This window comes from Sminthopsis crassicaudata, chromosome 3 (assembly GCF_048593235.1).
Source record: "Sminthopsis crassicaudata isolate SCR6 chromosome 3, ASM4859323v1, whole genome shotgun sequence".
Taxonomy (NCBI): Eukaryota; Metazoa; Chordata; class Mammalia; order Dasyuromorphia; family Dasyuridae; genus Sminthopsis; species Sminthopsis crassicaudata.
In genome coordinates this window covers 276,354,404-276,380,370 of record NC_133619.1, presented here as the reverse complement: position 1 = coordinate 276,380,370, position 25,967 = coordinate 276,354,404, and the positions used below count along the sequence as shown (strand labels likewise).

Below are 25,967 nucleotides of genomic sequence, written 5' to 3'. Positions count from 1 at the left end.
TGACAAGTTCAGATGCATAAATAAATTTCTGAAATATTGATGAATACAATATCACTGATTAGTTTAAATCAATCTTGGCACATAAGATCTGTCTTTTCTCTTGTTCCTTGGATCACTGCTCTTTTCCTTCATCTTATTTCCTACTCATTTCTCCATGAGAAACTTTTTTAATAAGCCAAATTACAAGCTTTGGGGAAAGTTATGAATTGTTGGGATTGTTAGGTTAAAGAAACATCCAGGAGAACAAATAGCAGGTGGAGGAAAAAAAACAGACACTTAGCAAAAGTTGCAAAAGAGATCAAAAATCCAATAGGACTGTTATTTGCCAGGTTGGTTTAGGGCAGAGTTGGTTGGTGATAGAATCACAAGTTCAAAGCAGCAGACTTCTATGAGGAGACACAGTCATTATTGTCAGTCTTTGGGCCACACATATGTGAAAAAACGAAGCAAAATATTGCTAATAAAAAAAGTTTTATTGAGCACTTTTGATAGGGAAGACATTGATTGGTAAGGCTCCACTAACAAAGCAAATCAAAGAATTAAGACAACCCAAAGGACTTTTCAGATTTTCTGTCTGCCAATTATCTATATAATTGACTCCTTTCTCCAATTCACTTTGCCTGTGGAGACAGCTGCAGCTACAACAACGGCCCCTTATGATCCCTGGTAATAAAACACGACTGTGACGGCAGCAACTGTTGCCAACCCTCAGAGACTTACAGCCGCAAGGATCCTTGTCCATTAGGAGAAATGAAGAAAAATGGAAAACCAATGGTATAGTCATAGAGATAATGGCCATTTTTAACTATCCAAATAATAACTTATCATGAAGCAGAAAGTTAGGAAGGACCATGAAAAACTTCATTGCAGTTAAGTAGTCAGTGGGACTGAATGATATCAGTTCTTAGATTGTGAAGGAAATGAAGCATTTAAATAGTCAGATATTGACAGAGATGGGTAATACATTCAACAATGACTGATTCTGAAGATTGGAAAGTCACCCAAGTGTTTCCAATTATTTGGGTTCTCTTAAGGGCTATCCTGTTAAGCATAAACCCGAAAATTTTGCTTCTGTTCTATGGAGAGAGAGAGAAAAAAAATGAACATGGGCCAATAAAAGCCATGCTTTCTCAGCTAAATCAAGGACAAAAATAAAGGAAATTAATTCACTGATGTTAGGGAACTCTTTTGTATGGGAATAGTATCATGAAGATACTAAAATTATATTGGGGTTTTGTTTTTGTTTTTTGAAGCACTCTGCTACTGAATGGCTGGGAAAATATGGATTGAGGAAAAATCAGAGCAGATTTAGTACTAAAAAGAAAGAAAGAAAGAATCATTATCAAAAACTGGAAAATAGGACCCAGGAGGCAAGATAAAAGAAATTGAGATTATTTAAACGGGGGGGGGGGGGGGGGGGGGGAAGGAAGTAAAAATAAACAGTTTTCAAGAATATGAAAAGTTATTACTTTTGTAGTAAATTTAAAAATCCATGCTATTGAGAGGAGAGTAAGAGGAAAGGTCTGGAAATACCACAGGAGATGATTAAGTTGAACATAAAGATTGTTCGGTGGTGTGCCACACTGTCATCCATTGCCTTCCTTTAGCAAACTGACTTTGCCTTCTGTAACCACACACTTTTTGGTTTTCTTTCTACCCCTTCTATGGGTTCTTTTCTGTTTCCTTTCTGGCAATTTTTCCTCTTCCCATATTTAAATTGTGTCTTTTCCCCAGATTTCAGTTCTTGTCAGCTCTGTTCTTCTCTTTCCACTAAAGAATTTCCTCTCTCTCTCTCTCTCTCTCTCTCTTTTTTTTTGCTGATACTTGGAACACCCCAGCTTTAAAAATCTCACCTTTAACTATCCTCCTGTATCTCTATCTGTCATAAGACATCACTGGAATATCATACTCATCAGTGAAAGCCCAATAGACTTCAACCAAACTCAACTAATCCTCTCCCCTCCTCCATTACAAAAAACAAAACAAAACAACAACAAAAAAAAAACTTTCAAATTTACCTGCTTCCATTGAGAGAATCACTGTTTTCTCACATACTCAGGTTAAAGCCAGAGGTTTTATTTAATTTTTCTTTCTCTATTCCCTTTCTCAATCACCAACTCACCTGGATTCTTCCTTTGAAATGTCTCTACATCTACCCTTTCTTATTTATTCCTGCACTCCTAACTCCAATCCAAGCTTCCATCATCTCATGCTTGAATTTCTTAGAGTTTTTAATTAGTCTCTGACCTCCCTATCTTCCATTTCATTCCCCTCCAATTCACTTCCATAGCACTAAAAATAAATCTTCCTAAAACACTAATTTCATCATGCTACTCTTCTAGTCAAGAATAATAATCCACATTTATAGAACACTTTACAGCTTACACAGTACTTTTCTCACAATAATCCTGTGAAGTTAGCAGCATAAATAGTACTATTTTCAATTTGCAGATAAGAGAGCTGAGGCTCAAAAGTGTTGACTAATTTGCCCAAAGTTAGTTGACTGACTAGTGCATCTCTGAGCCGAAATTTGAATCCATAACTTCCCATTACATTAGACCATCTTTCAAGAACCTCCAATGGTTCCCCTTGTCTGCAAGAAAAGTATAAACTCCTTAGGTAGCATTTTAGGGTCCTTAATTATAAGAATCCATCTCAATATTACCTTCTATCATTATCTAAGAAGAATTTTCTGCTCCAGCCAGGTTAGTCTTTTCACTTTCTCTCAAACATGTGATATTCAAGCCAACAAGCATTTATTAAGACATCTATGATTTGCAAAACACTGTTCTAGACTCTGTGAAAAGAAGACAGAAATGAAAAAAGAATCAGTCTTCTCAAGTAGCCTATGTTCTACTGAGGGATAAAAATAAGTCAGCTAATAACTAATATTAAGATAATAAGGGGGGAGTGAAGGACAGAGATAGAGACAAAGAGACAAAAAGAGACAGAGGAGACAGAGAGATAGACAGAGAAGCAGGGACAGAAAAAGGAAAAATAGGAGGGGGAAGAATGAGGAGAAACAGAAACAGAAGCAAAGAAGAGAGAGGAAGAAAGGGAGAGGGAAAGAGACAGAGACAGAGACAGAAAGAGAGACAGTGAGAGAGAAAGAAGAACTTGTGAACTGGATACATACAGTACCTTTGACTCTCGGGTAATTTTTTGGGAAGTACCATATGTTTTAGCCAGACATGATTCAGGTAAGTCTGATAATTCTAATTACAAAAATTACAAAAATTTAATGAAATAAAATGTCCTGGACTGTAGTTGATAAGAGGATGTTTACTTAACCAAATCATGGAAGTATTACTCAGTAAGGATATAGTCCTGATTCAGATAGATATGCCTCCTTCTTCTTCATGCTCACATCCCCACATGCATGATGTGACAACTTATACAAGAGTGAAACAGCCTTACTAAGTGGGACTCTTTTATTCCCTTAGATAACCAGCAAACCACATCATCAGCTGAAACCTCTTGACCAACTGAGTCTCAGAACAATTCCTATGCCTTTTAGAAATATTTTTTTTAAAAACCCATCCTTGCATATGTTCCTACTATACCATATGTGAGAGTGCCATGGTCTAAGTACTTCATGGGGAAATTTGCAAAAAGAATTATTTGGGGGGAAGAACATGAGTTCCATTTAATATTTTTTCCCTTTTTCCTTATTATGAATTTGACCAAGTATGATAAGCATGAATAGTTCCAGTTACAAAGGACAAAAAAAGAAGATGAAATATGAAAATTAATCTTTATGACAAACAGCTTGAGTTTTTTAAAGTATATGTTAAACTTAACAATAAAGCATGGCATATTATCTAGAGAAATTGTTTCAAGGCCTACTTCTGACACAAATGGGTTATGTGATCTTGGGCAAATCATTTGATCTCTCAGTGTTCCAGGCAATTCTTTAAGAATCTAAGTGACAGAAAAGGTGCTGACCTGCATGGAGAGAAGGAGGTTCCACTCATGGGAATTCCATTACAGGTCTGTTCAATCTCTCTCATTTAAAATTAACATAATAATTCTAACAATGCCAATCTAGTCTATGTTTCCTATTGAATTTCCTTCTGCTCTCTTCTATGTATCTTAAGTATTTCATGAATGTTCTTTCACTGACTTTCTTTTTCAAAAGTTTAATAACTACCATTATAACTCATCACCTCCCAATAGGTTCCATTTAGAATGGCCTGAGTCCGTCCAAGTGTTGAAGCCCATCATTTTTGTATTTGTATCTCCAGTACAGTGCCTAGAATTTAACAGCCAAGCAATAAATGTTTGCTTGATAGAACTGAAGGTGGAGAAAGAAAAAAGGTCATAAGATCCATCAGTCAGGAAAACCTTAGAGAAAGCAGTTTAGGTCAGAAGACAAGTCACAAGGAATTGAAGTACAAGTGTGAGGAGAGGATGCAGAAACAGGGAGTGTAAATCAGTTTTTCAAGGATTTTTGTTGGAAATAAGTGAGATAGTAAGGCCTAGTGGAGAGTGCTCAAGTGATAATCAGAAAGACATGGTTTCCATCCTTCTTCTGACATTTATTCATTTGTATAACCATGTATAATCTCTAAGCCTCAGGCAGCTCTCTAAGACCATAGTCTTCAAAAGAACTAGAGGAATAATTAGTAACTTAAACATTCCTTTCCCTGCTATAACAATCCAAGTCCAAGGAGTCCATCACCTCCTGTCATAATCTTCTGGCAGGACCAGGGTACCTGTTCTGCTGCAAAGCCTGCAATGCCCCTTCTCTCCCTCCAACACCCCCCCCCCAATTACTGTTGCAACTTTGAAGGATGTGATGAACTAATGAACTACAGTAGTTCCACTAAGAGCCCCCGTGATTGTGTACTGTAATTTGTCCACCTGGCCACTGGTTTCTCATGCCTATCCATATCAGCCTTTATTCCTGGTCATTGGCAGTTACCTGGGGTACACACTACTTTTCCCTGGAAACAAAAGAATAATTTCTGGGATGGTAAAACTAGAGCTCTTCTAGGAATGAGCATTAAGTTAGATACTCTGCCCAGATAAAAACTGTTTATAAAGATACTAACTGAAATGATTATATGATATACATCCTCTCTCTCTCTCTCTCTCTCTCTCTCTCTCTCTCTCTCTCTCTCTCTCTCTGTCTCTGTCTCTCTCTCTCTCTGTCTGTCTCTGTCTCTCTCTCTCTCTGTCTCTCTCTCTCTGTCTCTCTGTCTCTCTCTCTCTCTGTCTCTCTCTCTCTCTCTGTCTCTCTCTCTCTCTCTCTCTGTCTCTCTCTGTCTCTCTCTGTCTCTCTGTCTCTCTGTCTCTGTCTCTCTGTCTCTCTGTCTCTGTCTCTCTGTCTCTCTGTCTCTCTGTCTCTCTGTCTCTCTCTCTCTCTCTCTCTCTCTCTCTCTCTCTCTCTCTCTCTCTGTGTGTCTCTCTCTCTCTGTCTCTCTGTCTCTCTCTCTCTCTTTCTCTCTCTCTCTTTTCTTCTTTTCCCCCTTCTCTCTCTTTTTCTCCCTCTTTCTTTGTCTCTGTCTGTCAGTCTATCTGTCTGTCTGTCTGTCTGTCTCTCTCTCTCACACACACACACACACACAGACATACATACATACGCACACATGCACACACAGGAACAGGGCAGCTGAGTTGTAGGAGTTGGAAGACATCACCATAGTAAATAGTACCCAAATCTCTCTCACACTGGGGCTGCCTACAGTCAACACATAAAAAGAAAAAGCAGGAATTTTATTGATGATGCTAGAGACCAGCCCCCGAAGGCTATTCATCTAGAACCTCATAGTGTTAGATGAGAGAAAGGAGGGGCTGCCTCAGGGCAGCACAGTTGCCAAGTCTGGGTTTTCCTGGATGTCCTTCCCCATGTGGCTGTGGTTGTGTTCTGCAAACTCCCCTTACATCCACTTTCTGTGAATATTCTCCTGGGGGAATCCTGGGTGCCAGCTCATGCTGTTGAGCTGATGGACATTTAAGGCACTGAAAACACCAAAGGGCTTGTTTGGTGGTGACAAACCAGCAACAGCTGTGTCCTTGACTATGCTTTCCAAGCCATTCTCTCTTTCCTAGGATATAATGGCAGAGATCATGAGACACATAACACTTAAAGAAAAAGAGGATGAAGTATGTTATCTTATTACCTTCCAAGAGGGCTGTAACCTTTTAACAAACCCAAAACCATCCCAAAATATCCTCTGGAATTGTTACCAAGTCATCTTATTTCAGGTTCTATGTATAGCCCTCAATTCTCCTCTGAGACTGAATGGGTGACTGAATTGATGGCTTGCTTTCAACACCTTTTCTACTCCAACTTCACCAGCAGCCTGACTAGGCATCCTCCCAACTTTTACAGAGCCCAGAAACTAACAGGTACAACTCATGTGAATCTTGTGATGCAATGCACAAAATTTCTAAGGGAGTGACCTATGAGGGAGAAGGATAACTAATCTGAGATGGGGAGAAAGGAAGGGAAACCTGGCACAAAATAGAGGGATAGGTAAGAATGAGGGTCTGTGTTAAATGAAAAAGAGTAATGAAATTTAAAGTCATGACATTTGAGAGCTAGAAAGAACTTAAAAGAATACTTAAAAATTATTTTAAAGCATTTGAAGAATACTTTGAATAAGGTATTTTAACTGACACCATTTTAAGGGTTCATTAGAGTCGGCATGTCTTTGCATAAGTCATGATCAGAATTGGCTTGAATTAATAGGATCAAAGATTTCTAAATGGAAAGGATTTCCTATTTCATCTAACCTCATCCCCTTATTTTACAAATGGGGATCCTGGAGACCAAGAAAATGAAGCCATTTGCCCATGGTCAAATAGACAAATAGGTCAATAGATGTTAAGTCCAGTCTCAGACTCCAAATCTAATGTTCTCTCCATGTGTCGTGATGCTTCCTTAGGTGAAGCAGTCAATTGTCTTTGTGGTATGATTTGAGGGGTCCTGGAAAGGAATCATTTCTTCATATGTTTCCCATGTTTGATGTCTGAAATGTTACTATTAGAGGTTTCCCTCTTTGAAGTGAAACATTGCCTTCTCTCAAAGGTTCTATTTGCAAATACAAATGCTCTTGAAAAATCTTTAAGATTTCATAGACTTGGGTCAGAGACCACTTGGAAATGTGAACTTCCCAGAATACTTTTTTAATACCAAATTATAGTTAGAAGTAAGGAGAAAATAAAGATGTCATTTTTCCCATTCAAGTTCCTGAGACTTTACACAAAACCCTTTTCAGGTCTGTGGACCTAAAGTTGAGAACCCCTTCACAGACCATTAGAGACCTCAAAAATAATCTATAGTCACAAAATCTCAGACTGGGAAGACTTTGGCAGTTACCTAATTCAACCCATACCTAAAATTCTTATCTGCTTTGCATCTCTGACAGGTGATTATGCTGCCTTTACTCAAAGACCTTTATTCAGAAACTACTACCTCTTAAAGCAGCTTTTAAGCAGCTCACAGTTTCTCTTTATATCTCATTTTATGACTTGTGTAATAGTCTGCTCAGATTTAGACTAAAAAAGATTCAGGCTAGAAGGGCAACAATAGACATTCAAATGTAAAAGGGAAATCCAGTCAATAATAAAAGAAATATTCAACACCTTCAAAAGGGTCTAAAAGACACAGAATCTTGATCTTCAGAGTTGCAATGATCAATTTCAGAGGAAGGTCAGATAACCAAGAATGTTTCCCAACTCCCAACAGAGAGGTAATATACAGAATAAGACATATTTTTGGTCAAACCCACCATAAGGATTTGTTTTTCTTTATCGTGTCTATTTGTTGGAGTGACTAGTTTTTCCCACAATGGAAAAGGGAAGTGAGAAGGGAAAAAAAAGTGCTTGATCATTTAAAAATATTTAATTTAACTTTTTAAAATACAAAAGTCTGAGACTTGAATATTTCATTTCATTTAAAGAAGTCAATCAGACAAAGAATATGTTTCTAGGTCCCAAACCATATGCACAACTTTACCCCATCTACTCATCTTCAAAAGAAGCCAATGGGAATTTGGGAAATATGACTTTCAGAATAGGAATTGATAAACATAAGCAAGGGTTATGTGCTATAAATCTGAAGCAAGAAGGAGACTAGACTTCTCCTTTCTCCTGTCAAGACTCTTGAGAGAGTCAAAGAGAAGCTTTTGCCAAAACTAAATTTATTGTTCTAACTAAAATAAAACAGGAGTACTCTGGCTGAAAAGAGCACTATAGCACTGGCTGAAGGGAGCCCAGTACCACAAAGCTGAGTGACTGAAGGAGATAGAGAACAACTCTCCATCAGAGATCAGGTCCAGAAAGTCCAGTAGATTAACCTGCCCAGTAGGGACATTATGCCTAAAATGCCTAATGGTTGAATAATCTGCCCAGCAAGTTGACGGCAGCTGTCCAACAGCAAAGAAATCTTAGTGGCTCAGGCAGCAGCAGCAGTTGTGCCCAGCTGAGGAGCATAACAATTCATTTATCACCAGTGCCTTTCCCTTAATCATGACCCTCTAGAGAAAGAAAGGAAAATAACAACAATAGCATTTATAATGCTTTAAAGTTGGAGAAGCACTTGAAACAAATATCTCATTTGAATTTCACAACAACCTTGTAAGGTAGTTACTACTAGGATCTCTATGTGACAGATGAATAAACTGAGGATGAGAGATCTTAAGTGATTTATCCAGTCACAGAGCTAGTAAATGTTTGAGGCAAGCTTTGAACTCAAGCCTTCCTAACTCCAGTTTCAACATTCTATTCATTGTGATACCTATATGCCTAAAGGAAGCCTGAAATTGTGTAGTTTTAAGATACTTTGGCCACATGTTCTCTCGTTATATACATCACTACTCTTGCCTATCCTTATCCTTCACAGACTTTATGTATTTTGGAGATACACTTTTTTTTGCTCCAATTTTTTTTCAAATACTTTGTAACTATTGTTCTCACTATACCATTTACCAAATGCCTTTGCTAAAGAACTGGAGCTAATGGCTGATTGTTAAAGGGAAGCATTCAAGTGGGGGCTCCTGTGTGCATAGCTATCCACAGGGTTACTCCTGGAATCTTAAACACAGCCCTTTCTTGGTATTCAATCTGCCAGTTAGAGTCCAGATTAAGGAAGCCAGCCCAGAAAAAGATGTTAAAACAGGGAAAACTGAGACCCAGAGTCTTGCTCATTGCGCATGAGTTTACTTGATGCTTTTCTCTATCACAGGAGAGGATGATAAGCCATCATGAAACAAACCTACAAAAATAGAACTGACACTGAAAAAAAAAAAAAAAAAACAAACACCTTTGCCTCCCCAAGGCTTATACCTAGTATCAAGAAATCTAGTTATCTTTATTTCTTAAAACTACTTGTTGCTATTTGTATCTTCAGCTTTAGGACTGAGGGCTACCTTTGTTCAAAACCAATTGCTCCATTACAATAGTTAGATTGATTTTCTATAACCATTACTTCCATAACGCAAGATTAAAGTTCTCCACCAGGTCACAATCGTGTTTCATCTGCTTGCCTCTATGCACTTTGGCTCGCCAGAGAGGAACTACCCTGCTGTCACCCATCTCATACAGAGCGCAAGCCTGCTGAGCTGGGATGCAGCCAACAACTAGGGTTTGGCTGCACTCCGAGACTTCTGGGCTGGGGATCCTGTTTTTGTTGTTATTGTGGCATACAGAGCCCTTTAGGGAATAAGGAGAAAAAGGAAGTGACCGATGTTTTCAAATAGAAAAGAAATCTCAACATAACAGACGTCTTGCTCCGGGCAAGACATTTTCAGGCAGTGATGTGGAGAAACCAAAAGAACAGTGGACTAGAGTCAAAGGAGCATAATTTGAATCCTATTACTTATTATGTGACCCTGGTCATATCCTTTTGATTCTCAGATCTTCTTATCTATAAAAATGGAGATAATAACATCTGCCATGCTTGTCTTATATGGCTGTCACGAGAAAGGAGAAAATGTAAAGATGTTCTAACAGTGGAGCACTATAGAAACAAGATGCTGTTTTATTCAACAAGGATTTTTAAATACCTGCTATGTGCCAGGCAGGAGCAGCTCTGTGGTACACTGGATAGAGCATTGGGCTTGGAAATAAGAAGATCTGAATTCAAATCCAGTTTTAGACACTTATTAATTGTGTGAATCTGGGCAAGCCACTTAAGCCTTATCTCCCTCAGTTCTTCATCTGTACACTGGAGAAGGAAATATCAGTATCTTTACCTAGAGAATCCCATAGAAAAAGTCCTTGGGGTGATATATAGAGCCAGATCCTACCAAATATACCAATAATGTGCCAGGCTCTGAACAGTTAGTTCTTAGTCATAAATAGCTTGCATTCTACTCTAATTTACAATCTCGATTGCATGGCCAATAAGGGCTACATACTCAGCAATTTTACCCTGAGTAATTCAGGAGCATAAGAAACATAGATGGCTATAGTGAAAAGGGTGCTGAAATTTGAAGGCAGAGGATCTGAATCTATATTACTTAATACCTATGTGACCTAGGCAGGGGTGTAAATGTTTTAAGAAAATATAGGTACACCTTTAAGCTTAATCTGCATTATTAACATTTTCTCCATCACTTTCTTAAGACTAGGCAATCTATGAAACAATAAATCAAGCTTGATTTGTAGCATGTGCTCATTTCTAAGGTCTGAAAGCTCACACTAAAAAATGAATAATTCATCTGGTAAAAGCTGGCTCCAGCTCACCACTGGACTTAGGACAAGCACTTGTGTGTGCTTCAGATTCCTCAAATGAAAAATGAACAGGCTGGACCACATGACCACTGCAATCCCTTCAAGTTTTAAATCCAGGAGGAGACACCAAATAGATTAGATTAAATTAGATTAGATTAGATTAGGTTAGAAGTCAGATGACCTATGGAAGAGAACTATTCCCTCTGCTCTTCCATCCCCTGAACTTTGTTCATCTGAGTCTCAATTGCCTTATCCCTAAAATGATTCAAAAGTCCCTTAGAGCTTTTGGGTATTCTACTGGTATATGAACCCAGTGACCAGGGTTAGAGGTATTGGGTATGCAGCTGCCTGCCCCTTGACCTTCCGTGGGGGAGCAGGAGGCATAGTGGGAGGAAAGGACAGCCCCTTCCCTACTTCACTAATAAGCAGAGGCCCCATCAGCTATATCAGCCCTGCTGCAAAAAGTCACCCTTATTTTCCAAGCCTTTGAAATTTGCCTGGGAGAAGTCCTCAATAAAGATTCTATAAGCAATTGGAATCCCAAACTGTTCAGAATTCTGCAAGAATCCCCCAGCCTCTCTCTACAGTAGTGTGTGAAGAAGGGCAGCAGACATTGGGAAGGGAAATTGCATAAGCAAACATGGATTTTTAGATCAGCATGGACACCAGGCTCATTAAAACTGAGAAGGGCTGATGGGATAACTGACTGGGCAGCTTCCAATACACCACATTCCTTGAGGTGTACATCTTCGCATAGGTCCTGAACACATTTGATTTTCTCCCCCCCAAATGCCAAATTTACTTATGATTCAGAATAAATGTGTAGCATACTTGAGGAATAGAAAAAAGTTCCCAGTCTTTTATTGTTCACATAAACAACCAGCATTGTTAAGAAAGACAGGAAGAGGAATACAAAGAAGACTTGGAGTGAGCTCTTGAAGGGAACTGTCATTATCATTCCTTTTTCCTGCATAATACAGTATCTGTGGTAGCCTGGATTTCCAAGGCTCAAAAAAGCATAAAGTGATAGTTGAAGGAGAGGAGGACAAAAAAGCATAGATTATTATATTATTTATTAAAAAAAAAAAATATATATATATATATATATATATATATATATATATATATATATGTGGGGTGGGGGAGGGTTAGAATATAGGAATTGACATGCTTTGGGAGAAAAAACAAAACCACAATTTCTAGAATCAAAGGGCCTGAGTTCAAATTCTATATCTGTTATGTGGTACCTAGAACAAACTATTTAAACTTGTTCAAAATTCCTGAGGTTTTGCACCCCCAGAAATGGGGGTACAGCCTGTCCCCTATACCTGAAATGCATCTCCTCCTCATTTCTATCTCTTTGAGTCTCTAACCACCTTCAAAAGTCCTCCAGATATCAGTACTTCCCTCACCCAAATTATTTTACATCTCTATCTACATCTATATCATTACAATATTTTATGTACAAATTGTCTCTTTGTTCAGAGAGCAAGAATGTTTTTCTTTTTTGTCATTGGATCCCCACCATCTAGCACAGTGCCTGGTACATAGTAGGAGATTAATAAATACTTGTTATTTAATTGATTAATGAAGAACTGCTGCTGACACTCCCTTTTATTCTGTAATGGAGCAAGAAAAATAGTAATGTCAGGCACCAGTTTTAAAGCCTGGTCTCTGGCTTCTGTCCAGGTCTGCAGCCAGAGATCTGGGTTTGTAGGGTTATAAAAAGAAATCACTTCTTTGGCTGCCAGGCTAAAGAGAAGGCTAGTGTCTGCATGGAAAAAAAATAAAGGTGCTGCCACACACAGGTGCCAGAAACTTCCCGGCCTGAGACAGCATCAGCTTTTATCACTCAAGTTTACAGCAGCCCAGCACTCAACCTGGGGTTGGCTTCATTGCAGGGCCCTGTTGGAGCTGACCCAGTTTAAGGCCAGGAAACTGGGACACGCGGAGATTAAGTGAATTGTCTGAGGCCCTGTGCAGCCAGGTAGGGGTCAGGTCACCAGGAAAACTGGGTTTCCTTGCCTCCCACCTCCTACACAGTCCACCAGGCAGCCTTGCCCCACGAGCAATTGGCGCATTTGGAAAAATCCAATGATCCTATATGCAATAATTCATGGGATTTTAAAATAAGAAGTACCTCTAATATTATGTGATACAGAAAGTTAGAGGATAAAGTACTAGTCCTGCACTCAGGAGGATCTGAATTCAAATTTAGCATGAGGCACTAAGTATGTGATCCTGGATAAGTCACTTAAGCCCAATTCCCTCCTAGGGGAAAAAAAAAAAAAAAAAAAAAAAAAAAGGAAAGATCATTTGATCCAACTCTCTTGTTTGGCAGAGGAGGAAAGTAATCCTCAGAGAGGTGGAGTCATTCTCCTAAGATCACACAGGGAAGAAGTAGCAGAGACAGAATTTGACCAAAAATCTTATGACCCTAACTAAATGAAATGCTTTTTCCACTCCACCACATAGGCTCTCTCGAATTCTGGGATCTGTATGCTTTAGATGGCACATTTTCTGACTTATATGCTGGGAATCCCTAAAGCTCATCGTGCCAAAAAGTAGGCACAATGGCACCAAGAGACCGCACTCTACAAAACTAGGGATGCTGCTCATGAGGGAGCAAAGAAGGTCAGGGTCACGAGGCTGATGTGGCCAAATCATATCTTCTAAGGACAGGAAGACATGGTATTTTATCCTAGCCTCCACTATATTGGAATGAAACAGTAGTGGTAATAGTAATACTAATAGTAGTTGTGATAGTAAAGTTATGCTAATAGCACTAATAGTATGAGTAATAGTAATAGTCACAGAAGAGGTAATAGTAACATTAATAGTAATTGTGGTGGTAAAGTTATGGTGATAGCACTAATAGTAATAATGATACCAGCAGTGATAATAATAGTCACAGAAGAAGTAATAGTAATATTAATAGTAGTTGTGGTGGTAAAGTTATGGTGATAGCACTAATAGTAATAATGATATCAGCAGTGATAATAATAGTCACAGAAGAAGTAATAGTAATATTAATAGTGGTCGTGGTAGTAAAGTTATGGTGATAGCATTAATAATAATAATAGTGATAATAATAGAAGTGCTAATAGTAATTATAGTAGTAATAGTTATGGTAATAGTACTAATAGTAATAGTAGTAGTAACAGCAGCTGTAGTTGTAATGATAATAGAAGTGGTAATAGTAATGCTAATGGTAGTTGTAATAGTAATAGTTATGGTAATAGTACTACTAATAATAGTAGTAATAGTAATGGTTATGTTAAAAGTACTATTAATAATAGTAGTAATAGTAACAGCAGCTGTAGAATTAATAGTGATAGAAGTGGTAATAGTAATGTTAATAGTAGTTGTAACAGGAATGATAATAGTACTAATAGCAATATTAATAGTAGTAGTAATAGCAATAGAAGTAGTAATAGTAATACTACTAGAACTTATAATAATAATGGTAATAATACTGATAGTAATATTAATAGTACCATTAATAGCAGCAGCAGTAGTAATAGTAGGAGAAATGGTAATAGTATTACTAGTAGTAGTTATAGTAGTAATAGTGATGGTAATAGTGCTAATAGTAATATTAATAGAAATAGCAATAATAGTAACAGAAGTGATAATAGTAATACGAATAGTATTTGTGATGGTAGTAGTAATGCTAATAGTAATAGAAATATTAATAGCAGTAGTAGTAATAGCAGCAGTCGTAGTAATAGTAATAATAGTAGTAATAGCAGTAGTTAGTAGTAATTATAGTAGTAATGTCAATTAATATTTACATAGAGCTTATGTGCTCAGCACTGTGCTAAATATTTTACAGTTATTATTTCATTTGGTCCTCACAACATCACTAAGAAGTAGGTGCTATTATTATCCCCACTTTACAGATGGGAAAACTGAGGAAGAACACAACTTGCCCAGAATCACATAGCTAATAATAATAACTGACATTTATACAGCATTTAACATAGTAATTACTACTATTATTAATAGTACTTTTAACATAACCATTACTATTACTACTATTATTAGTAGTACTATTACCATAACTATTACTATTACAACTACCATTAGCATTACTATTACCACTTCTATTATCATTACAACTACAGCTGCTGTTACTACTACTATTACTATTAGTACTATTACCATAACTATTACTACTATAATTACTATTAGCACTTCTATTATTATCACTATTATTATTATTAATGCTCTCACCATTTAACTTTTATCATCTCATTTGATTCTCAAAACTACACTAGGAAGTAAGTGCTATTATCTCCATTTTACAAATAAGGAAACTGAGGCAGAATGACTTGCAGAGGTTCACACAGTAAATATCTGAGACTGAATATGAATTCATGTTTTTGACTCCAGGTCTATGACTCTACCAACTGCACCACTTATACCTGACAGTTATTTAGATTTTGTAAAACTTAAAGTGCTTTGTGTGCTGCAGGTCCCACTTTTACTGTGTATAATAAATTTGGGAAGTGATATGTATGAATATATTTGAATCCATATGTATTTGGTATTTGAGTTTATGCTACTCAAAATCATCAGGGGAGACCCTCTGGGGAAGAAGAGGAAAAAAAAATTGGAAACAACAGATATTCATGGGAAGTCAGATCCATCCTATGTGGTCCCACTTGATATTATAAAGACTCCTAGAATAAACTTCCCATGGATGAGAATTATTTTTCTTCTGGTTTGAATAGGGAACTTATCCCACTCCCCTTTAAAAAAGCTCATTTTCTCTTGTGTATTCTTTGGTATACTCTCATCTTCTCATCTCAACTTCTCTGATTTCTGTTTGCCATTGGATATGGATACTTGCTTTTTTCGTATTTGTGATGGTCTTTTGGTAACCACAGTTTGATGGGAAGAATGTCACCTGCCAAATGTAAGCTAAGCCTACCCTTTCTCTTAAGAATAACCAGCATTAGGGGCAGCTAGGTGGGTAGAGCACCAGCCCTGAAGTCATGAGGACCTGAGTTCAATTTTGATCTCAGACACTTAACACTTCCTAGCTGTGTGACCCTGGGCAAGTCACTTAACCCCAATTGCCTCAGCAAAAAAATAAAAAAATAACCAGCATCCTTGCCTCTTTTATCTTGACCTTCATATTCAGAACTAGATAGATATTTAAGATAGAGTCAATAGATATAATTCTAATGTGTTAATGAGTGCCTAGCCTTGATGGCATTCCTACTTCTACCTCAGCTAGTGTGATAGTGTATAAGCATCCTCCTCTTCATAGAGGTAATCTAGCCTTAAATCATATTTAACCATGACAAAATCCTTCTCTTCACCGAGGCAAATCAGATCTTAGATAATATCTACTTATCTCTCACTAGTATCCCCCACGTCAGGTCATGGTGACCAAGGTCTAATATTCCCCCATTGCCACTTCCAGACTTTCTCTAACATTCAGCAAGCTCACTTTCTTTTAAATCATTCAATCCAAATTTATCACCCAATCTAGATTCTAATAGATGTTATCTTATCTAATATTTTCCTTCCTTTCTCAGTGAATTTAAATCCTGGTTCATAGTCTTCCACAGTCACAGGATATATGTATTGCACCTTTCCCAAATACTGCCTGAACCAGATTAAAATGTAATTGGGAAATGTTTAACAAAATAAATAAAAATACAATAAAATATAGATAGCATTACATTTTAAAACTGAATCAATATGCTGCTGGCAGGGATCTTATGTACCAATTAGTGGCTCCTTTTCCTATTTGAATTTAATACCACCAATGTTGTTGTTATTTAGTCTTTTTCAGTCATGTTTAACTCTTCCTAATGCCATTTGGGTTATTTTGGCAAAGATATTGGTGTAGTTTTCTATTTCCTTCTCCGGCTCATTTTACAGATGAGGAAACTGAGACAAACAGGGTTAAGTGACTTGTCCAGAGTCACACAGATAGCTAGTAAGTGTCTAAGGCTAGATTTAAAGTCAAGAAGATCAATCTTCTTGTTTCCAGGGTCTGGCATTCCATCCACTCTACCACCTAGCAGATGTTGATACTCCTTCAAATATCTTAACTTCCCTGTTCTATTTACCCAACTCCCATGACCTACTCTTCCACTCTACCCCAGCTACAACGGGGTAACCATATTTCCCATCTTGACTTTACCACTTATTTGTTCAAAACCTCTGTATTCCTTTATCTAAACTTAGAATTTTCCTTCTTTTCTAATGCTTCACTTCCTCTAAGCATCCTAATAAATGCTATTTACTACTACACTACTAGTACTACTTCCACCACTACCATCACCACTATTATTACTACTAGTACTGTTAATAGCTTCATTCACATTGTGACCTTCCAGTTCTTCCATCCTTCCCTGTTCTCTCTGATTCTATCTACACTCTTTTCCTTTTCTGCTTTTGATTCCTTGATAAACTAATCAATTTGACCCTATCCCCTACTGCTGGATCCCTTGTCCTAGTTTGGTTCATGCTAGCCAAAGGTCCCCTTTGTATTACTCCTCCAATCTGCCTCTTTTTGCTCTACTGAACAGAATTGGAAGAAATAATAAACCATGCTTTTGACTGATGTAGCTAATCTCACCTGTGCCTTCACTTCTCCTTCCTAATTGATTCCCTATCACTCTCACCACAGAAAATACTCCAAACCTTTTCTCAATTTATTTTTCCCATGACTTTCCATGCTGAGGACCTCAATTCACACTTCACTGAAAAAAACTGAAGCCATTCACTGAAAAATCCCCCTTTTCATCTCTTTCTCATCTTATAGCCCTCTGCCATTGTCTTCTACCATCTCCCACCTTACTCTAGTCTCTGATGATGAGATGGCCCTTCTGCTTGTCCAGGCCAAACCCTCCTCATCTATTTTTCTGTGATATTATCTGCTCCTGTCTTCTTCAACTAATTATCCCCACCCCTACTCTCTCTCTAATCTTCAATCTTTCCCTAATCATTGATTCCTTCCCTGCTTCCCAAGTCCTTTCAAACTTGAAAAATCATCACTGGATCATACCATGCTCATTAGACAACATTCTCCTTTTCTCAGATAAACTCTTTGTAAAAGCCGTCTATACTCCCTCTGGAGCAACTAGGTGGCACAGTGCATATACTACCAAGCCCAGAGTCAGGAAATTTCTGGCCTCAGAAACTAACTAGTTGTGTGACCCTGGGCATGTCACTTAACTCTATTTTCCTCAGTTTCCTCATGTGTAAAATGAGCCAGAGAAGGAAATGGCAAACCACTCCAGCATAGTTGACAAGAAATCTTCAAATGGTGTCACAAAAAGACTAAAAAGATAAAACAAAATATTTCCTTTTCTTTCACTTTCTCCTAAGCTCTTTACAATTTAACTTGTAACCTGATCATTCAACTAAAATTGCTCCCTCCAAAGTTACCAGCTGTATGGCATGTAAGTTCCAGGCTTATTTTCCCAACCCCTACTCATATTGAAAGGTCAGAACCCTGAGCTAATCTAGCTACTTCTCACACATTGAATTCCAAGGGAATTGGAATGATTCTAATGCTATCACTCCTGAAATTCAGATTTTCCCCAGTACCATATTTCTCTAAAAATCAATTGACCATTTACAATATACCCAATAGTAATTGTCATTTAGTTTCTCTTTCATATCAGTTCCTTTCTTCCTATTTATTGTTATTATTCAGTTGTGTCTAACTCTATATAACACTGTGGTCCAATCCTATCCATGGGGTTTTCTTGGCAAAGATACTGGAGTGGTTTGCCATTTCCTTCTCTCATGGATTACAGCAAACAGCAGGTACTTAATAAATTTTTTTAAATTTGATTTTCATGGTACAATATAGGCTTTGTAGACTACTGCCCACTACCTCCTATACAGCAGATGCTTGATATATGTTTTATTTCATAGCCTAGAAAGAGTTCTCACTCAAATGCTTGCCTTCTTCACTCCCTTCATTTCCTTTTCAACCCCCTCCAATTCGGTTTTTGATCCACCACTCAACTGAAACTACCCCCTCTAAAATTACCAGTAGTCTTTTAACTGCTAAAATTCAAGGGCCTTTTTTCAGGGCTTATTCTTCTTAAGTTCTTCACATCTTTTGATACTCTCTTCCCCCTTTGCTTTGGTGACTGTGCTCTCTCTCGTGATTTTTCTGATTTTTGGACTCAGTCATAGTAGGAATTCATGTTCCCTAGGGTAAATTCAGAGAGGGTGGGAGGAGTAGAGAAACAGATGGGGTAGAGGACAGTCCACTGTGGTGTAATCATGCTTGGATAGGAGACAATCCCCATCCTCCAAAGTAGTCCAGCCCACATCTCTCACAGCATAGCCAATGTTTCCCAGCCCCATAGCCCTCAGAAAAGGAAGGGGGAATGAGGAAGGGATAGACAAAAGGAAAGGCAGATCTCAATAAAGGAGAATATTACAACTGGACTCTAGAAGTGACAACCCAAGACTCAGATTCAATCCCCATCTCTGACATATACTGGCAGTGTAACCCTAGACAAATCACTTAACACCTTAACAATCCTAAAGACTACCTTCTAAACATGGATAATTTGCAGAAAAGGTACATTGTTAGAGGGAAGTCTCTTTCTCACCTGGGACTTCCCTATGCCAGTGAAATCAATGATTCACTCCCTATCTCTCTATAGTGGGTGCTTTTTTTCATATATACTCCTATATCCTGCCCCTCTCCGCACATTACATTAGAATACAAACCTATAGTGAGTAAGGATTATTTCATTCTTTAAACTTGTATTCCCAGCACCTACTATAGTCCCTATTAAGAAATATTTGCTGATTGATTTGAACATATAGTGGTTAGTAGTAGGCTATGCAACTAATATATACTTAATAAATGCTTATTCATTTAAAATGTGATACAGTGAAAACCCAGAGAACTTAGATTCATTTCATTCTCTTTTTAATATAAAATTCCGAGTTCCAAATTTTTCCTTCCCTCCTTTCTCTCCCTCCACACAAGACAATAAACAATATATGTGTAATCATGTAAAACATAAAGATTCCTTTCTCAGATCTGATATTTACTACCTGGATCAGAGGTGTCAAACATATAGCCCACAAACCAGATTAAAATGTGATTTGGAAATGTTTGATAAAATAAATAAAAATACAACAATCTACCATTTGATCAATAAATATTTATTAAGAGCCTACTATGTGCCAGGTACAGTGCTAAACACCAAGGATGCAAAAAGGGGCAAAAAATAAGTTCCTATATATATTGGATTGCTTGTCTTCTAGGGGAAGGGATGGGGAAAAGGGGGAGAAAATTTGGAACACAAGGTTTTGCAAGAGTCAGTGTTAGAAAATTATCCATGCATATATTTTGAAAATAAAAAGTTTTAATAAAATAAATTTTTAAAAAAGAAATTAAGAGGTTGGATTTTTTTGGTTCATAAGGTCCATTATAACTCTAATTAAATCTTTGATCCTAAAAAAAAAAAAAAAAAAGTTCCCACCCTTGCTTACAATCTAATGAGGGAGAGAACATGCAAATAAATATATACAAAATGAGCTATGTCTGGGATAATTAATTAACATAGGAAAGGTACAAGAATTAACAGGAGCTGGAGAAGATTTCCAATAAAAAATGGGATTTTAGTTGAGGGATAAAGGAAGCTATGGATCAGTAGGTAGAGCAGAGAAGTCAGAGCCTGGATGATGTTACCTTGTGACTTCTAAGTCAATATATGTCTTGCAGGGATCGGTTTGACACTGCTGACCCAGATGGCTTTGGCCAAGACATTCTTTCTAAGCTTCAGTTTCCCCGACTATAAAATAAAAGGGTTGAACTAGATGACCTTCCAAGTCTAAATTTGTGAATTGTTGGTGAAGGCCCTGAAGCTTTCCACTGAGAGCAGAGATGCCTGAGTGGAGGTCTGGGAAGGAATCAATCCAGCTTGTTCTGGCCTTGAAGCTAACAGCTTCAAGGAAAACTCAGGCAGTGAGTTCTGTGCACTATTGACCTGAAACAATCCTGCTCTATTCTCGGCCCCGGGTGATTTAGTCCCACAAGAGGGAGAGAATTCTGAAAAATATTTCACCCAGCCCCAGCCACTTCCATGCTTGGGCCCTGCCAGGTTGTCCACTTGCCAGGATTTTTAAATCCCTTCAAGGCTCAGGTCCTCACAGAGACCCACCAGAACATGCTACAGCTCAAAAGTGGGCTATTCTGAGACTCTCGGGACTTCAGCAACCACTTGTTTTTACAGCTGCTCCTCCTGTTCTTCTGTTCCCAGGGCTGAAGTTGGATGGGTGAGCAGAGGAATTTGTTTGCCTGAGAAAAAGAATGTGGCAAACAGACCAAAGGCAGCTGTGAGGAAGCAGCAGGCTGCAGAACAAGCCACAGGCAAAGCTAAATGCAGACAGACACCCAAAGGAAATCCCCCACTACCACCCCCAAGGAACAGCGTGGTTCAAGGCAACACCATCGAGACAGTCATGTTTGAATAGAGAGGCTCATCAGGCAGAGTGAACACATGTGGGCAAGTCTCTTTTTTTATTTGCTTACTTTGTCATTTACAGAAATGTACCTGTCTCTGTCTTAAGAGTAACTCAGTTGTGTGTACATAGAGAATACCCATACAGACAAAGGGATACAATGCTGAGCCGTTGTCCAAGAGATGGAAAAGAATTTGAGAAGCTGAGTGGCTAGCCATTCATTCTAGGCACTCCCTCACCACACTTCTCAGTCCCAGCCCAGTTTTGAGGGATCAAAACCAGACCATGGCAGTCTTCTGATCCAGTTTGCAGGTCCATCCCATCCTCTGGTCATCATTCTCTGGAGGACTCTAGAGAGGGATCCCATTCGAGACCAATGCAAAAATCCTTCTTCATTCCATGCCCTAATCCATCCCAGGATAAATCACAACCTCAACTACTGCAATTTTTTGTCCCCAATTCTTTTGCCCCACTGGAGCTCTTCTGAACTAGAAATAACCAAATTCAGGCTAACTTTTCCATGCTGGACAAAACTTTTTAACCCTTTCCAATAGGTCTAGATTCAGAGCCCAGGAGAAATCACATTAGTAGCTTTAGGTGGGAGATCGGGATGCAAATCCACACTTTTCACAGACATTTATTAAGTACCTAATGTGTGTAGAATATCATGTACATTTGCTTGGCTCGAGGGATAGCTTTTGATGGCTAGATTCCTGCTGGAGGAATCTTACTTCAAAGAGAATCTTACTACTCTTTCTGTTTCTTTACCCCCATCCTTAGAATAACTGGAAAAATCACTGTAACAAAACTTAGATATGGTTCATATTTAGGGTCTCTCCTAAAAGTGAACCACAAGGTCCCTTCTAGAAAAGACCTCAATATAAAATCAGCAGCAGCTGATTATTTCCCCCACCACAAATTAATAATAACTATCAATTTATGATTCAAAAAACTCATATACAAACTACTAAATAGTGCAATGGACCTGGAATCAGGAAGTCTTAGTTCAAAATCAATCTCAAAAAGTTACTGTGTGACTCAGGGCAAATCACTCAACCTTTGTCTGCCTCAGTTTCTTATCTGTAAAATAGGGATAATAGCATCTAACTCCTATGGTTTGAGGATCAAAGGTGATAATATTTATAGCGTGCTTTGCAAACCTTAAAGCTCTAAATAAATGCTGGCTATTATTATCATATTGTGCATATATAAATAATATAAAACAATAACACTCATAATACTCTTTTGGCAGAATAATGGGCTTTTGAACATGGCCAGATCCAGCAATGGTGGAGGTACTTCTGTAGAGACCCACTTCTGTCCCTTCCACAAGGATGGATGTAGAATCTTTCCATTTATCATAATGTAACCAAAATGCTCTTTATTCCATCCCATCCCCCTCTCCTCATCCCTCTTCTCTTCTCTTTCTCTCTCAATTCTTTTCCCTTTTCTTCTATCCCATACCCCTGTTCATCCCTCTTCTCCTCCCTCTCTCTTGATTCTTCTCACTTTTTCTCTAATCCTCCCTCACCTCACTCATAGGACACAATGTGCCAAGCTGGATGAAAGAAAGGACTACCTTCTCCCTCATGGATACACCTTGTGACCTTAGGTGTGCAAACCCTTTGATCCAACAATACCACTGCTAGGTCTAAATCCCCCAAACAACCAAAAAACAAAAACAAAACAAAACAAAACAAAAAAAAAAAAACAAACAAATAAACAAACAGAAAAGCACCTATTTGTACAAAAGCTCTTCTTTTTGTGATGGCAAAGAATTGGAAATTGAGGGGATGCCCATCAATTACAGAATGGCTGAACAAGTTATAGGATATGAATATAATATAATACTATTGTTCTATAAGAAATAATGAGCAAAAGGATATCAGAAAAAACTTGGAAAGACTTATGTGAACTGATGCTAAGTGAAGTAAGCAGAACCAGGACATTCTGCACAGTGAAAGCAACATTGTGTAATCATTGTACAATAATAGACTTAGTTCTTTTCAGCAATACAATGATCCAAGAAAATTTCAAAAGAATTGTGATGGAATATGCTACCCACATCCAGAGAAAGAACAAGGGAGTCTTAATGCAGATTGAAGCAAACCATGTTCACCTTTTTTATTGTGTTTTTTTTCTTTCTCATCCTTTTTGTTCTGATTCTTCTTTCACAATATGACTAATGTGGAAATATGTTTAACATGATTATATATGTATAACCAACACACATTGCTTGCTGCTTTGGGGAAAGAGGAAGGAGAGGAAAAAAATTTGGAACTCAAAATTTTACAAAAATGAATGTTGAAAACTATCTTTACTGTTTAGTGTAAAAAAAAATTGACAAGCAGGATGATTTCTGAAAAACCTAGAAAGACTTGCATGAAACTGTTGCATAGTAAAGTTAACAGAATCAAGAGAATGTTATGCACAGTAGCAGCAATATCGTTTGATGAAGAAATGTGAATGACAGCTACTTTCAGGAATACAGTAATCCAAGACAATCCCAAAGAACTAATGATTAAGGATACTCTCTACCTTCAAAAAAAAAAAAAAACCATATTGAATACAGACTTTGGCATTCTATTTTTCACTCCTTTTTTTCATTTTTATTCGACTCTTCTTGTAAAAAAAAAATTGGGTAATATGGAAATTTTTTACAAAAGAAAAGAAAATAATTTAGGGGTTTGGTTGATTTTATTTGTCCTTTTCAGTTCTATCATAGGAGATGGACTCCTGGGAGTTCAAGCTATAATATGGAGGCTAGATTCCGGGACTGAATTTGCCAGCCTAAGGAGGAAGTCCTGAGAAATCAGGGTACCAAGATGCACCAAGGGTGGCTTTGGGCTTGGAAATTGGTGGATCTAGACTGTATAGGAACTGAGTTAGTTCCTAATCCACCTCCTCTCCCCAGATGCTAACATGGTATAAGGAAAAAAAGGGATTATGTCCCCAAGCATTGGATGACATGTTTGCACTTTTTTTTCTTGCTATACCTTTAAGATAGATATTTCTTTGTAAAAGATAATCTGATTGTTAATACAAAGAACCAAGATATGAAGAATCCCTAAACTGGAAACACACAACCACTTGGGGCCTGAGTCAATGGCAGAGAGATCAGACTCCCTTAGAGCTCCTTAACAGGACTAGAGAAACCTGAGGGAGAGATAAACTTTAACTTATTTAGCCTTATGGGCAAGACAAAGACTGTTACAGAAGGTAAAGACAATTTAATGGGTCTGCTGTTTCACATTTATTGCAAATATATTTCCTAAAGAACTTGGAAGGTCCAGGGGATCACAGCTTAGGTTTTCTCTGGTCCTACAACTGACAACTTCTCCTGGGTTTGATGATTTTCTCTTCTAAGAATGCATACTGTTTTAGGATTTGCTCCTGGTGGGCCGCCAGCACACAGAACTCCCAAACCCGTAAGCTCAAGGGTTGAAAATATCCATTTCTGTCTCACTGGCCAAAGCAGAAGGGCCTGGGGGAAGGAGAAAACAGCCAAGAGCTCAGACTTGTTTGGGCAAATTCATGTTCCTTATTGCTAGAAGTCCAAGAGTGAGAAAGTGCTGGATATCTTCCAAAAAAAGGCAGGGCCCAACAAGGGCAAGTGGAATCATTTCCACTTTTCTTACAGACCACCAAGGGAAGAGTTTTCTCCTGACTCAGCCACCAATTATCTTCCATACAACCTCCTAGTCACAGGGACGCAAGGGAACCAATCCAGAATTGCTTCATTTTGCCAAAATACAAGTTATTCAGCCCTGTGCTGAAGCACAACTATAGCTCCCAGGGATTTATTCAAGGTAATTAGGAAATTCAATTGATCAGAGGGTCCCTTAATTTATCCCCTCCTATACCTTATTAGGTATTTACCTCACAATTCTTTCCCAATCAGAATATTCCCAGGTTAGGAAACTTCACATTGTTCTAGAATGGGCTATCAGAAGATAAAACAGTTTAGGGAGATAAGAGAAAATATTTGAATGTAGCCCAGAATTGCCACCTTAGAAGCTACTAGCACCATGTTATAGAATTAGGAGTTTATGAGATTGATTTTGCAGTTTGCACAACCTCCTTGAAAAGTTAATCCAAGCACCTCTCAAAGACAGTACTAAGACACTACCCAGATAAAGAAGAAATTCTTCTAGGGTTATCCCTGCCTCCATTCCACAGGGGTGAAGGAATCTAATCAGAAAGGGTGATTTCTCCTTCAGTCAGAAGGGCCCAGTAAAGCCACTATTATATCCAGCAAACTGTATCCTTTTGCCCTTTTGTTCTTCCACCTATTATTGCATTGTCTATTCTTCTTTATATAAAACAGATTAGGAGTCACTACCCATTGTTGCAAGATCAATGAGAGCATTACAGATAGAGGTTTGGGAAATTGGTTAGTGGGAGAAAAGTGAAGGCAGGCTTTGGCAAAGTAATGATTTCTCCTCCTGGGAAAATCAACCCTTTTCTGGTCATATTCATGATCATATTCATTAACCAGCTCAAAGTTGGTTTGCAGCAAAGGGTATAAACCAAGAGAGATTAATAAACTGAAATAAATTAAAATATCCCCTCTATTGGAGAAGATAAGCCCCCTAGGATAAATGTGAGCCAGTATCACCATCCTACTTACCCCTATACACTAGTAATTCCACCATCTCCTTCCATGAAGTCTATCTCCCAGGGAATTTTATCAATCTTACAAACATAGAGTAATAAAATTCGTAGGATCATTATTTTAAAGTTAGAAGGGACCTCAGAGGGAACGGAGGCCCATAGGGCTTACCCAAGGTCATATAAGTCATATCAGAGATAGAATA

The 25,967-nt window shown here is 38.0% G+C and overlaps 1 long non-coding RNA gene across 2 annotated transcripts in view; it reads left to right on the top strand.

Moving 5' to 3' along the window:
* The window catches only part of LOC141559492 (uncharacterized), a 40,810-nt gene extending 19,623 nt beyond the window's left edge, over nt 1–21,187 (top strand). For both annotated transcript variants that reach the window (XR_012487440.1, XR_012487439.1), the window contains exon 3: nt 20,949–21,187. This is a non-coding gene — a long non-coding RNA (uncharacterized LOC141559492). The remainder of the gene's footprint in view (nt 1–20,948) is intronic.
* The last annotated feature ends 4,780 nt before the right edge of the window (nt 21,188–25,967 follow it).